Source organism: Balaenoptera acutorostrata, chromosome 9 (assembly GCF_949987535.1).
Source record: "Balaenoptera acutorostrata chromosome 9, mBalAcu1.1, whole genome shotgun sequence".
NCBI lineage: Eukaryota > Metazoa > Chordata > Mammalia > Artiodactyla > Balaenopteridae > Balaenoptera > Balaenoptera acutorostrata.
The window spans coordinates 6,169,099-6,184,062 of NC_080072.1; the positions used below are offsets into that span (position 1 = coordinate 6,169,099).

Here is a 14,964-nt window from a genome sequence, read left to right on the forward strand (position 1 = left end):
CTCAGAGCAGTGGAGTGTTAGAGCCAGAAGGGATTGTAGTAGAGGTTATCAGTGATCCCCAATAGATGAAAAAATTTGAGGCCCAAAGAAATGAAATGACCTGTGTGAGGTTAAGGTCACCTTAGTCAACCAGGTCAACCAAGGAGCCTGTGGATGCTGCTTTGGACATCTTCAGCCCTGGAGTGCAGGGTCATATTACCAGTGTCTTCAGAGAGCCAGTTTTCCCCTGTCCTTAGACTTAGTGGCATATTGACTCTGTTTGCATTCCTCCACCTACCTCAGGATTTGGATTACTGTTGCATGCCCACTTTGGGACATGCTGTTTATTCTGAGAAGAAATGCCCTGTCTGGCCAAAAGAGCCCCGGATTGATTCTGACCCAAACCCAAGGGTTTGAATGGAGCCAGAACATCCTAGGGAATGCTACCAGGTGAACAGTGACATTTTAGGAACTGTTGAGCTGTCTTCCCCTTTTGAATGTGCCCTCTCTGTGTATATCATTCCTGGATACTTCTTAGGAGCTACCTTGTTCTCAGGCTCCCCTACAGCATCCAAAGGCCCTGAAGAGATGACCCTAGGCACTTACGTGGAAAATATCCCTGAGGTCCCCCTTATCAGGTTGTTGCAAAATTAAGTCCACTTGAGTAGTCTCTTTCCCCCTGGGAATCTGTTGAGAGCCTGCTTCTCATATAGGCAATAGGAAAGGGTTAACTGCCTCTCTCGGGTCCTGAGCCAAGTCTGTGCCCCACCAGTTCCCATAACCGGGTTTCCTGAAATGGAGCAGGTCCCAGGTGCCTCTCCACTAATCACATCCCTGAAAATGGGGCCAGGAAGCTCAGATTAGCTCATCCCTTCACCTTCTTGAGGCCTTCTCCACCTGGAGCACAGAATCTGGGGCAGCTTCACGACTCACCTCCCTCTGCTTCCCTATCAGGGGTCAGAAAGGGATATTCTCGCAGAGGAATATTAGATTATGGGGGGCACTAGAGGCTATAGTGGTGCTGACTTTTGTGCCAATTCTTGCACTACAGCAAAGGAAAGATTCTCCCCCCAAGACGATATCACTGTTTGTATAACTAGAGTATTTCTTCTTCACCCCCATTCCCTATGTTTTCTTCCTCTCCGTCTTAGAATGACTGACTATGATACTGGGTAGCTTCCTGTTTTTCCTGGCTGACGATCACCCTTTGCACAGAATCTCTGATTTCTCATCTACTAGTAGTAGGTTCTGGGGCCAGCCCAGGAGAGCATTCCTTTCCTGTTAGTGTCTGGTTTCTCCTCTTTCTAGATAACCCATAAAATCTATATCACAAAGTGGTTCTGCTCTCCGTAATTGGCTTTTTACTTTCTCTCTAGGCGGAGCTGGCTTTGTCCTGCCAGCTGGTGTCCACCGGAAGGGAAGTATTCTTGGTAGCATAGAAGACTCAGGAATGGAAACAGCAGTGTGATCTGGTCACATATGGCCAAGTAAACCAATTGATTCAAAGGCCAGATGATCAACTTTACTTGAAAGACAAGTAGGCTAACTGGGACAAAGAATCTTCTTCTAGGTGCTCCGTTAAAGAGGACACTGGTTGCACACGTTCAGTCTTGGTTCACTTTTTGTATGATTACAATACTCTGAAGTATTTTTCCAAGAATGCTGGTGTACGAAGTCTTTAAAGCTAGTAATATGGAAACTTGGTTGAGCTTATCTTTCACTGATCTCCGAAGTTGACTTGATTTTCACCCATTCTAGCTTTAAGGCCGCTTCTATCTTCTGTTTCCCCAACTTTCATTCTCACCAGTTGAGAAAAGGCTGTGGGATCAAAAGTCTAAAAGGGTCAGGATGTCTTCATTCTTTTCCCATTTTACTAGTCACTTTAGGTGTTATGTTCTAGTTTTCCACAACTAAAATAGGAAAATTCTCCCAGGAATATGGTTAAAATAACATCTGTGAAACAATTGGAGAGTTTTAGAATCTTTAAATTAGAAGAAATCTTAGAATTCATTTAATCTAGTACTTCCCAACCAGAGGAGCAATATTTTTTCCAATTCATTTCCTTTATCTCCACCCCTCCTCCTGAATAGCCTCTCTCTACCTCCTTCCTCAACCTATTCCTGGTATCCAAGGCAGAGAATTGATCTAGTTTGCATATTTGGTGTATTTAGGGTTGGGAAATACCTCCCGAATTTCATGCAAGAGTCATTCCAACTGTCCTGACAAGTTGATACCTAGCTTTTACTTGAATTGTTGAATTTACTTGAATTGATGAATTTACTTGAATTGTTGGGAAAGATGCCACCTCAGAGGCAATCCATTCCAGTTTTGGACAGCAGTGGTTTGGTAGAGTTTTCCATTACATTGAACTGAAATCTCCCCTGCTGTATCTTCCACCCATTGGTCCCAGCTCTGCCCTCTGAAACCACGGAGAATTCATCTAATCCTTTTATAAAGGGTAGAGGGGAATACCCAGAATTGTTATTGTTAACTTGTCACAATGGTTCAGACCTGGCCTGAATGATTGTATTACAGATGTCCTTTGCTTTATACACTAGCTATGTTCCTAAAACGTGTAAACCCAGTTTTGTGTGAATCAAATCATTTTAAACATACTGGGAAACTGACTGTCTGAAAGGAACCCTGTTATCAGTTCTTCCATTAACTAAAAATTCCTTTTGTAATGCAAATAACCCCCCCCCAGCATTTAACATTTTTTGCAAGTCTAGATTTTCATACATGATGTTTTACTTGAGGGAAGATTTGCCTACATACAAAACAAGTAAAATAATGATAATAGCAATAGCTAACATTTATTGAGCCCTTACCTGGCACCAGGTGTCACGCACCTGACATGCATTATTTAATTTCTCACCACAACTTCCCTTAGAATGATCCTCTATTTCCAGGGGAATCTGAGCCTTAGAGAAGTTAAATAACTTGTCCAAGATCACACAATTAGAAAGTGATGGCCCAGAATTTCAACAAGGTCACAAGACTCTAGAACCTTGTGTCTTAACCATTGGGAAGTTTCAGATGCCAATAATAGTTGAAATGACTAACTCCTAGCTATGTGCCACAGCACAAGTAAATCAGGCTACGATACAGAAAACTGACCTGAGATTTCTATAGCTTCAAAGATGGACACAGAATCTACTCTTTTTGGGTTCTGGCACTGTAAGTTTCCCAGCACAACTCACATTTTCCAGTGCAATTTGATCAAGGAACCCCAAAGACATCCCTTCAGTTATTAGCACTAAGCAGATACTGCCAAATTTTATTTCAGATATATGGGTATCATCAGACACTTTTTCATGGGAGTCTGTGTACTCCCAGGGGTTTGTGGCATAAGCTTCTTAGAAGAAAAAAGTAGTTCATTATTGACAGGTAAAATCAAAAGTATTGAGAATCGTGGTTGAGCCCAGCCTGTTCCTAGGTGAGTTGGAATCATTCAAATGTGTTTTTAGGTCCAGTTTTTAATGGTGCTTAAGTCTGCAAGTTAAAAATAGTTTGGGAGGGATGGTCCATAAATAAGTACTGTTTTGAATCCACACTGGACAAAGATAAATGGATGTAATACTTCTATGTTCTCAAATCAGTTCCAGTTTCTCCAATTTAGTCAACAACAGCATGCACCACAACAATGCTCAGCTCAGAACGCATCCCGTGAGGCTCTTAGAACCCCAGGCTTTTTCACACTATAGAAGGGAGCTCCAGGTAGGGCTCTTCCGTCCTCCACACCCCTCCTCCTCAGACCACCATCAGAACTCCCCATTTGACTTGAGACTTTATCTTGGCTCATCCTCAGAATTTTGCTTTCAAATACATGATCATCCTTTGCAAATCATGTCTGAATTGGTGTTACACAGGCCTCCTGGTCCACGGTTGTCTCGGGAAATCAGGTCAGTCCTTGTAATTCCTGGAGCTCCCCTCGCGAGCCCACCTTTCTGACCTTTACTTGTACAGCAGGCTTCTTTACAACCTCAGGTCATAGACTTAGGTGAGGAAATACGTAATTTTCTTTATTTCTCGACCTAGCTCTTCAGCCCCCATTTCTCCTAATGGCAGAAAAATAGTAAACCACGCCGATTCCAGACAACTCAATCATTTCAAGTTTTAAAGTCAGTCTCTTAGGATTCTCCTCCCAATCCCCTTCTCACAATGTTCTACTTTGTGGTTTATGTATTATTCTGGTGCCAGGGAACGGGCTTTACGGTCAAGTGCTCTCTTGCCTAACTGATAAACTCTAGCCTTCACTTGGTCTTGGCCATTGGGCACTGCATCTGCTGCAGAGATGATGTTCTCTGGTGAGTGGAAGCTGTGGTCTTGGTATAGACAAAGAGCAGTGATTGCTTCGTGGGGAGCTCAGTGGTGGCTCCCACTGCAGCTCTTCCTGGTATATCTGAGCCTCCATCGGGTCCCTGGCTTGGGCCACGTACCCCCTCAGCCTCTACTGTGGGGTGCTCACCCCCTACCCAACACAAGTCCCTGCAGGCACCCAGTTCTCAGCTCACTCTCACTCTCCTCTCAGGGGCTGGGCACCAAGGAATTTTTCCGATTTCCTCCAAAGGTCGACGAGCCAAGGAGACTTGGGCTTAGGGGGTGAGAAGCCTGGGGGTGGTGAGGAGATGGAATACATCTCAGACCTACTTTGCCTACACAGGTGACGGTGCCACTTCTATTCTGTGGCAGTTGCCCTTGTTGACACAGCGTACTTTGAAAGGCTGTGTCTCCTCAGAGTTCCAGGAATGAACTGGAGCATGAACCCCCTCTGCCTACTATTGTTTGGTGGGGGGAACAGAAAACAAAACCCCACTGTTGCACCTAAACTCTCTTGTTCTTCTTTCCCAATCTTTTTCAGTTTTGCTCCAAGCTCGAAAAGGATTATATTTTCTGTGTGAAGGGGAAACTCACATGTTCTTTCCAATTCGACAGTTGATGGCATAAACTGAACTTTAGGTTCATCAGGTTCTGGCTCTTGAGATGTCTCTTGGATTAAAAAAAAAAAAATCCCTCTCAAGAGCCTGGCTCTTACAATTAAAAAGACTGAAGCTTTCAAGAACATCTTCTCTGCAATAGATTTTAAAAGGTCTAGTTAAGAGTTCAAAAACCAAGACTTTGATCTTCTGTATCATTTCTATGCAGAGGGCAGTACATCTAGAAAGCGCTTGCTGCTGCTTAAGTGATGGGGGATAGATTAGGGGTAAAAGAAATGGAAAACACATTGTTTGGTATGAAAACATCTAGTTGCTTCTGTTTACAACAAGGAATCACCTTCTCCCCCAAGGTCTTTCATGTTATTCACTGATTTGTTGCACAGGTATCTACATGTCTGCTCTGCTGAGGATACAACTATGAAAGGGATATTCTCTCTTCCCTCATGGAGCTCATGCTCTAAGAGGAAACACGACCAATGGGCAGTAACGGTCCAGTATGGTGTGATACCAGAAGACCCCCGCCCCAGACTTGGAGCCCAGGGAAGGCTTTGTGGAGGAAGGAACAGCGAGAACTTTAGACTTTATCCCAAAGATGTTGGGGAGCTACTGAAGGGTTTTCAGCAAAGAAGTGATCTGTCAGATTGTTGTGTTAAAAAGAGCACTCAAGCTGCAGAGTGGTAGATAAAATGACCCAGGAACAATGCATAGAAAGAGAAAAGGGCCTAGAACAAAACACCATCACCAACAATAACAACAATTTACTTGACAAGCAGAAAAGGAATTCACAAAAGAAACAAAGGAGGGACCACAGGGGTTGAAGGAAAACCAGGAGAGTGTGGCAACCCTAAACCAAAGGAAGAACATTTCAAGAAGCAGGCACAATTAGAGTCCATTGCTGCCAAGAGAAACGGTAAGATAGTAATTGGAAATTGACACTGTATTTAGCAATAGGATTATTGACGACCTGGTTGAAAGCAAATTTAGAGGATTAGAAGTTATATTGCATGGATTAAATCAATTGCATCAAAGCCTATATATCCCCTTCACTTACCGTCTGTCTCTACACTGATATCTTCCAAATGCATATCTTAGTCCAGACCTCCTCTTTTTTTTTTTTGGCCACACCAGCAGCATGCGGGATCTTAGTTCCCCAACCAGGGATCAAACCCGTGCCTGCTGCAGTGGAAGCTCAGAGGCTTAACCACTGGACCGCAAGGGAATTCCCTAGACCTCCTCTTTGAGCTCCACACCCAGATACAATGGATGACTCAATATCTCCAAGACCAACACTCTCTCCACCCAAACCTCATCTCGGCAAATGGTACCTCCCTTCCTCCAGTGGCACAGTCCATCCATGAAAAACCCTTTTTCCTCACGACCACCCCTATATCTAACCCGTCACCACATGTTGTCAATCCTTTCTACCTATGTGTTCCTCCATCTCCACTGCCAGCATCCAAGTTCAAGCTACCATCTTCTCTCTCACCTGAACCACGGTGGTAGCCTTCTAACTGGTTTCTCACATCAAATTACATACCCCTCTAACCTGTTCCCCACACAGCAGCTGGAGTAATCTTTTAAAACTACAAAGCTGATCACTTCACTGCCTTGTTTCAAATCATTCAGTAGCTGCCAGGACTCTAAAGGTAGAAATCAAAATTCTTTAAATGGCCTAGTAAGCCCTGCATGATCTAGCCCTTGCCTATCTTCCCAGCCAGAATTCACCACACAATTCCTCTGTCTTCCCTCTCACTGTCCCTCTCTCTGTTTCTCACACCATGCCTCCTGCAGTATCACACACTCTGTGTCCCTGGAGCCAAGAACATGGTTCAAATGTCAGACTGTCTGAGGTAAAATCCTAGTTCTACCCCTTCCAGGTTCAATGACCTTGGGCATGTCACTTAATGTCTCAATGCCTCCGTCTCCTCTTCTGTAGACTGGGGTTAAAACTTACCTCTTAGAGTTGTTACAAGAAGGAAATGAAATGTTATGTGTAAAGTATAGAAACAGAGAATTCGCCAGCAGTCCAGTGGTTAGGACTCGGCGCTTTCCCTGCTGGGGCCTGGGTCCAATCCCCGGTCAAGGAACAAAAATCCCGCAAGCAAGCCGTGAGGCACAGCCAAATAAATAAATAAATACATAAATAAAGTATAAAAATATAGTCCCCAATTAATGTTAGCAACTGCTAATATTATTCCCCGTTCCCTGCCTGGTTAATGTTTCTGATATTTCAGATCTCAGCTCAAATTATCTGCGGGATGCCTCCCTCGCGCTCCCACCTGCCCACCACACCCCGAACTCCCTAACCAGGTTATGACTGTTAAATTCTCACATAGCGTCCTGAACTTTTCATTCATTCTACAATACTTTGTGATCATACACCCGAGGGATTATTTTATTAATATCCATCAACCCTACCAGCCTGTAAGCTCCAAGAGGACAGAGACAGTGTCCATTTTACTCATTATTAGATCCCCAGATCCCAGCATGATGTCTGGCATATAATGCAGGTAGGTTTTGGATGAATGTTTGATTGAAAAGGAGGCAAAGAAGCAGAGCCAATGAGTTCAAACGACTCTAGAAGACTGTCATCATAAAGATTAAGGGCAAGACATGGAGAAGGATCCAGTTTTCTCACTACATTTTTAAGCTGGCAGACACTTGAGCATGTTTAAATGCTGATGGGAAGGAGCCAGAGGACAGGGAACTCGCCAGAAGGGATGAGAGCCATGGGGCTGCGCGAGGGGATGGGACTTAGGGCAGGAGCAGGAAGAATCAGTCTCAGATGGAAGGAGGGACACCTCTTCCATGGTATAGGAACGAAAGCTGAGAATTCATCTGTGCCTGTAGGTTTGGTGGCAGGATGTCCTACCAAGACCTTTCCATGAATCTTGGTAACGTAAGCAGCAAACCTGGATTTCTCTGAGAAGCTCAGCATATTTGGTGGACATCACTCCATTCACTTTTGCCACTCATGTAAAAAGAAAGCAGATATTTTCTTCATCATTGACTGTACCGATGCACTACAGAGCAAAATAACAAGTTTCCAAAGCAACTCAGTTACAGAGCTGAGACAAGCGATCTCAGTGTTCTCTTTATTGAACATGCTTCCTCCCCAAATTGGGAAACAGTATGGTAAAATGATAATATGGTAAAATAATAGCTGGCACTAGTTGAGTGCTTACTATGTACGGGGCACCGTTCTGGTAATTTATCTGCAATAACTCATTTGATCCCCACATTATGATACATTTTAAGATGAGGAAGCTGAATTCCAGGGAGGTTAAGTAACTTGCCCAAGGTCAACAGGTGGAGGTGGCAAAACTAGGTTTTAAACCCAGGAGTCGGCACTTCCCTGGTGGTCCAGTGGTAAAGAATCTGCCTTCCAAAGCAGGGAACACGGGTTTGATCCCTGGTCGGGGGAAGTAAGATCCCACATGCCATGGGGCCACTAATGCCGGGCGCCACGACTCCTGAGCCTGGGCGCCTCAATGAGAAAGCCCACGTGCGGCAAACCACAGAGCCCGCGTGCCCTTGAGCCGGCGTGCCAGAACTAGAGAGAGAACCCGCACGCTACAAGTAGAGAGAAGCCCGCGTGCCACAACAAAAGATCCTGCATGCCTCAATGAAGATCCTGAGTGACACAACTAAGACCCAATGCAGCCATAAAAAAAATAATAATAAAAAAATTAAATAAACCCAGGAGTCTGACTCCAAAATTGATACTTTTTAAAAATTTTATTTTACTGAAGTATAGTTGATTTTCAACGTTGTGTTAATTTCTGCTGTACAGCAAAGTGATTGTTGTACATATATATATTCCTTCTCATATTCCTTTCCATTATGGTTTATTACAGGATACTGAATACAGTTCCTTATGCTATACAGTAGGACCTTGTTGTTTACCCATTCTATATATAATATTTTGCATCTGTTAATCCTAAACTCCCAATCCATGCCTCCCCAGAATTGATGCTTTTAACCACTCTTCTATAATCCCTCTCTAGCAGAGGGGAAAGAACATATGAGGAATCAATCGGAAGACCTGGTGTCTCTATTACGAACTAACTCTATGTGCTTGGGCATTCACTTAGGTGTCTGAGCATCAGTTTGCTCATCAGTAAAATGAGAATGAGAATGTTTACTTTATGAGGCTTTTAAAAGGGTTATGTAATGTTGAAAAGGGGAAATCACTATATACAAGATATTATTGTCATGTTTATCATAAAATCTAATATCCTTGTCTTCTAGTTGGGTCACAATCTAATAGGCTATTGTGGAGACCCTCGGTTCCCATAACCAGTACAGCAGCAGCAGGTTGGCTGATTCTCATCCCATCAGCTTTAACATCCCTGACCAAGTCTCCTTGATGACCAAAAGCACACCTCGGTGCTCCCTTCCTCCTGAATGCACTCACTACTACCTTTGGGAACAGCTGTAGCTTATGCCGTCACTTCTTTGATTTTGTTGCCTGAGGAGTGACTGTTAATAAATAAATAGACTGAATTACAGCTAACAGTGAAGTGCACTCTGGAAGGCCAAGTTCCAGTTTGGTGGTAGAATCCTGGTTCCAGTTTAATGGTGGAATCTGACTATCAGAGCTGGGAGAGAACTTCAAGTTCTTCTTTTAGTGCAACTAACACAACAACCCCTCTCCCAACCCATTTTATAGACTAGGAAAACTGAGGCCAGGTAGGTGAGATGACACAACTAGTTTGGATTGGTAGCAGGGCTTTTTTTTTTTTAACCTTGAAAATGTTTTCAAGTGGGTTTAACACAAACGATTTCACCTTACCAAAATCATATCTGAAAAGTACTTCAAATACTTACATATTTGTTTCATTATGTATACCTTTCCAGAAAGGAGCCAAATCCTAAAATGCCATTACTCATAAATAAACAAAACCTTAAATCAATAATTCAGGCAAAGCCCATTCTTCACATTGCCCTTACTTGGCCATTTCAAGCATTTCTCAGGTAGAAACAGACCCACATCTTCAGGGGCAGTAAAATCTAATGGTTCAATTCAGACTGCTCTGTACAAAGCTCAGTCTATTATTACTAGTTCATCTCTTAGCTTAGTCTCCGAGTATGAAAGAACTGTACCTACCTCTTAGAGCTGGAGTTGGGGAGGGGGGGGTCACATGAGATAACGCACTTTTAGCACCTACCTGGCACTCTATAACTTTATGATTTGGGCATAATTCTTTCCTCTCTTAAGGAGATAGCAATTCACTATTCGATGACCTTAGACCACTAGACCTTAGACCACTCCACCTTAGACCACTCCGATGCTACTAAACCAAGGAGAAACCCAGCTGTGACAGGCTGAGAAATGTCCGTCCCCACCCCCATTCCCTTTTAAGACAGTGAGTAGGCCGGAATTCTGGTTGATAAATGAGAGGAGCTGAGAAGGAGCTGAGAGAAGCTGCAGTGATGACTGTTCTGAGAATCTGATCTGCGAGGAGACGAATCTCCACATGTACCATGGAGATGCTTTGGGAAAGAGAGCCGGCCTACCTGACCGAAGGAGGACCAGAGAGAGAAGGGCTGGATGAAAGAAATGCTTAAAGGGAGATGGATTGACTGGAGGTGCCCAAAGAGGAAAAATTGAAACGGGAAACAGAGGCTGAATATTGGGAAATCTTCTGGGCGGTGAGTGCCATTAAAGGAGGCATTGCGTGTCCCGGGGATACAGATTTGGGGCGAAAAGCGGAGTAGGGACAAAGGTGGGCTACTCAAACTGCGGAGACAGAGCCCCCAAGCTGTGGGGGGTACCCGGACGGCCCGAGGGTGACCAGGGCCGGCGAGGACCGGAAGGCGGGGCTCTGGGGGCACTCACAGGGTAGGCAGGGGGTTGGTGGGGGGAGGTCGGGAGCCGGCAGAGGAGCCGACGCCGCGTTCGCCCCGGGGAAGGTCAGCGACCCCGGGCTGGGGAGCTGAGCGGAGACCCAAGAGGGGCCGCGGTTGCCATGGCGCCGGGCGGGGAGGGGGTGACTCGGGCCCCGCCCCGAGCCCCGCGGGGCTGCCGGCTCCAGATGGTCCCGAGCCTCCCGCGGGAGCCGGCGGCCTGCGGCAGGGGGAGGCTATTGTCCTCCTTCCGCGGCGCCGCAGTCCCGTCGCTCGCGCCCGCGCCCCGCCACCGCCGGCCCCGCGCGCTCCCCGCGCCGCTCGCGCCCCGTGACAGCGCCCGCCTGCAGCCTGCCGTGCGCCCCGCCGCCGCCCGCAACCGCCCCTCGCGGCTGGGCTGCGGGCGCGGCGACGACCGGTGCGCCCCCGCCCGTCGCGCTCCCGGCTGTCCGGCCGGCGCTCCGCACCGAGGTAGGTGCCGGTGCCCGGGCCCGCTTTGTCCCGGCCGGCGGGGCTGTGCGCTTTGTGCGGCCGCGTGCGGGCGGCGGGGTCGGGGTCGGGGTCGGGGTCGGGGCCGGCCAGGGGAGCAGGGGTGGGAAGATGCGGCTCCTGGCGCTCGCTCCCGCTGGGTCCCGGGGACAGGATGGAGAGTCAAGTGCCAGCCACCCAGGTACCCGTGTGCGGGCAGCGGGGATCGAGGCTTGCGGGACGCGGGCCTTTCCGGAGACCAGAGAAGAGTCTGGAAGAGTTGGGGCTGACAAACGCGTTAAGGGATCGGGTCGCTGGGCTCTGAGCGTGTCTGACAGCGCCAGCTGTTCGCATCGCGGAGGCGGGCCGGCCGGCGCCGGTCCAAGTGCTGCGGACACGCTTGGCTGTCTCTGCCCCGCAGCTGTGAGCGCCCGACTCCCTCTCGGGAGCTGGCTGGGGGCTCCCTCTGGAGCCGGTGGGCTTCTCCTCGCCTCTGGTAGCTAGCTGCATGCTCTCCTTTTATGCTCCCTCACAGTGTGTGTGAGAGAGGGACATGGTTGGCTGTGGTGACCGGAACACTCGCAGAGGAAGAAGGGAGAATGAAGCCCCTGCGGGTGGTGGGGAAGAGGCAGCGTAAGGTGTCCCTGTGGCCGAGATATGCAGAGGGCTTGGAGTCCGCGGGCACAGAACTAGTGGGCAAGGCCTCCTCCTGAGCGGTTCCAACTCCAGCACCACAATCGGCATTTACCATCCACTGTGGCTCAGAACGACTTTGCCCCTTTAACCTCGTGGCATTACATGCTTGTCTGATCTGCAGGCTTGCCCCTGTCCTAACCTGCTACATGCTGTCTCCGTGGGTTGTTTCTCAGCTGCCCTCCTCCCCTCCAAGAGCAGCCACAATTCCGGCGCTGGAGAGCTGGTCGGTTCAGGCACCGGCACGGTGTCTACATACCAGTTTCCCTTGAAGGTGAAGGGGGCAGAGTGAATTCCAAATACGTGACTTAGCTTGAGGTGCTGGGCAACCTCTTGGCATATTCAGAAGAGCAAGGGATAAGGGAGAAAAAAGCTAATAGGGATCTTAGCTTTGTCCCTTAGAGAAACTGATGTAACCCATCGGTTACAGACTTGGGGGAGGGACGTAGCAAGGGAATGGAAATTAATCTGAATAATTCTGCCCTGAGTGGAGGATTCTAAAGGAGAAGATCAAACAAAAATCCAGTCCCACTCTTCAGCCCAGTTCCTAAGTTCCTTGGAGGAGAGTTCCTGGTGCTTTATCAGGAATACAGCCTTGAGGGAAATGGTTGGGGTTTCGTCTCTCGTCTCTCGGTTCTCTGGTTGCCCTGCGGGCATTTCCTTTTGCTGTCCTAGGAGCCCCAAGTTTGTTTGTGATTTCTTTTTCCTTTTATCTCTCTGCTGGTCCACTCATACTTTGAGTCAAATAAGATTTTTACTTTGCCAAAGTCCCCATTCCTTCTCATCTGTTATTCATCCCGCTGTCATTTGTTCAACTCCACCTCCCAGCAGCGTCTCCAGCCATATCGTCGTCCTTCTGCACATCTGCGATTCGCCTGTGTCCAGCCATCAGCTCTATTTGTCTCATTAGATCTAGAGCCCACTCCATCTTCATTTTCCTCTCTCATTGCCTGAGGCTTCTGGTTCTTTGTGGGTCTTGGGGTTTCTGAGGGGAAGTTGTATTTGAGTTTAGCATGGGAGAGAGCCTAAACAGACCCAGGGGCTAACCTCAGGTCACACTCACCCCCGAAACTTTGTGTCTTCTCTGTCCTCATAGCTTCTCTAACTAATTCTAACTGCTCTTCATCTTTGAACAACAGTGGCCCTCAAGGTGTGGCCTCCAGACCAGTAGCTTTAATATCATCTGGGAACAGTTTAGAAATGCAAATTCCCAGGCCCCACCCCAGATCTCCTGAATCAGAAGCTCTGGGGAGCAGGGCCCAGTGGTCTGTGTTTTAATAGCCCTCCAGGTAATTACGATTCATGCAAGGTTGAGAATCCCTGATCCTGTACTATAGAGCTCAACACTGACGGTACTCCAGATGAGAAGCAGAGGGTCTTCTCTGATGCCATTTTCATTCTTTCCTTGTGTTTTTTTCTCTAAACCTAAAAAAGACATGAATTTGATGGAGAAAAAAAAAAAGAATTATGGCCCATTCATTCAATGTCTCTTTTTTAAATGTTCTTTTTTTTCTTTTTTAAAAAATTTTTATTGGAGCATAGTTGATTTACAATGTGTTAGTTTCTGCTGTACAGCAAAGTGAATCAGTTATACATATACATATCTCCACTCTTTTTTAGATTCCTTTCCCGTATAGGTCATTACAGAGTATTGAGTACAGTTCCCTGTGCTATACAATAGGTCTTTATTAGTTCATTCAATATCTCTTTATTGAATACCTATTATACTGGGAAAACACCAACATGAGTAAGATGCAGCCCTTGTCCTCAGTGGGTTAAAAGTGGAGCAGGCAGAGAGACACATAAACAACTGACTGTAATACAATGTGATAAGTGTAATAATAGCTGCATGCTGAAGTGCTGTGGGAGCACAGAGGAGGGAATGATCAACTGTCTCTGAGGGAGGGAAAGAATTAATCAGGAGGAGGATGTGGCGAGAGAAGGAATTAGGGTACAAGACAGACTCTAGCCCGGGGGGATAGGATTTCTAGCTTTACAGGCCAGCGAAAGGGAGGAAAGGGGAAGGGGGCAGCTGCCCTTGAGGGTCAGCACTAGGCTGAGCAGAATCTGCATCCAGCAGCGCTTGGGCATATAATCTAGCAGGACCCCAAGCTTGCAGCTGGTGGGAGTTGGCTTTATCGTAGCATGAACAATGTAAGCTACTTGGGCCTGGCCTCCAGGTCAGTGGCTAAGAATAAGGCATTGGTGAAACTGTAATCTGGATTAGCTGCTGTACCGTCCTATCGCCAGAGTCCAGGAATCCATGGAGAAGAATCAGGTTGATGATTCCCCAGCACAGAGTTGAGTTAGGGGGTCGTGGGGCTGGGGCACAGGCTGACTAAGGAAATGAGCATGGAGACCCAAATCATAAGCGAGGAATGATAAATCAGAGAAAAGAAACCAGGGTGGGATCTATGTAGAGAAACTCAACCAGAAAACTACAGGACTCTGGACATGGCAGCAGGGAACACAGAACACAGCACATTGTCCAAAAGGCCCGGGGTCTGCAGAGCCCAAATGCTTGAAAACCAAAACTCAGAGGCTCTCAGAGCCACTGTGCTGAAGGACACCAGAAAGCATCACTCACTATGGGAATAAACTCCTTGGAGTTCCAACATGGTGGCCCCATGGGGTCCTGTGACCTAAGGCAAGGGTCCCCAACCCCCGGGCCGTGGACCGGTATGGGTCTGTGGCCTGTTAGGAACCAGGCCGCACAGCAGGAGTGAGCAGCGGGTGAGTGAGTGAAGCTTCATCTGCCGCTCCCCATCGCTCCCCATCGCTCACATTACCACCTGAACCACCCTCCCCACACCACCACCGTCCGTGGAAAAATTGTCTTCCACGAAACCAGTCCCTGGGGCCAAAAAAGTTGGGGACCACTGATCTAAGGACACCAGTGCCATCTTGGTTCCTTATCTATATGATGGGAGGCATCTTGGAAACTCAGGATGAAAAGCATGTATGTCTCAAATTGGATTTAGCCAGGGGACCATTTTATTTGGGAGAAGGGGAGGTTCCAGCTTCATATTTTCTCCCC

The 14,964-nt window shown here is 47.1% G+C and overlaps 1 protein-coding gene across 2 annotated transcripts in view; it reads left to right on the forward strand.

Annotated features, from left to right (window-relative positions):
- Window positions 1-10,329: 10,329 nt before the first annotated feature.
- The window catches only part of SPTBN2 (spectrin beta, non-erythrocytic 2), a 38,100-nt gene continuing 33,465 nt past the window's right edge, over window positions 10,330-14,964 (forward strand). Inside the window, exon 1 of one of the 2 annotated variants that reach the window (XM_007171031.2) lies at window positions 10,330-10,571. The gene's annotated coding sequence lies outside the window, so the exon portion shown is untranslated. Of the gene's footprint in view, window positions 10,572-11,136; window positions 11,238-14,964 lie in introns of those variants that run through there. The other variant, XM_057553616.1, reaches the window with a different exon arrangement.